At 46.8% G+C, this 378-nt stretch overlaps 1 protein-coding gene across 2 annotated transcripts in view; it reads right to left on the bottom strand.

The window, feature by feature from the left end:
- Window positions 1–378, bottom strand: part of ORAI2 (ORAI calcium release-activated calcium modulator 2) — a 10,256-nt gene that overhangs the window by 7,556 nt on the left and 2,322 nt on the right. The window lies entirely within an intron of this gene.

The raw sequence follows: 378 nt of genomic DNA, 5'->3' as shown, positions 1-378 counted from the left end.
CAGGAATTCAGGAAGGCTGCACACCATCTGGATTTTTATTTCAGAGCAGGCACCTCAACTTTGCCCTTTAATTCCTTCTCGCTCATAAAAAATTGTTTTATATAAATACACTTCACCCCCATCTTATCTTTGTTTTGATTTGACAGTTCATGCCCCAGTGCACCACGGGCTGGCTCCAAATGCACCTCCTTAGAGTATCAAACACCAGTTGAGGGAGAGTCACTTTTTGCTCCTTCTTTGGAAACCAATCCTCCTGGGTTACAATGTGGGGTGTAACCAAACCGAGCATTCTATTCTCATCTATATTATTCCTGATGAACTGTTAATGGCCGCTTGCAGGAGCTGCAGGGGGCACACCCGACCCCCCCGGCGGCAAGC

This window comes from Geospiza fortis, unplaced genomic scaffold, assembly GCF_000277835.1.
Source record: "Geospiza fortis unplaced genomic scaffold, GeoFor_1.0 scaffold425, whole genome shotgun sequence".
NCBI classification, from domain to species: domain Eukaryota; kingdom Metazoa; phylum Chordata; class Aves; order Passeriformes; family Thraupidae; genus Geospiza; species Geospiza fortis.
This window is presented reverse-complemented; position numbering and strand designations above follow the sequence as displayed.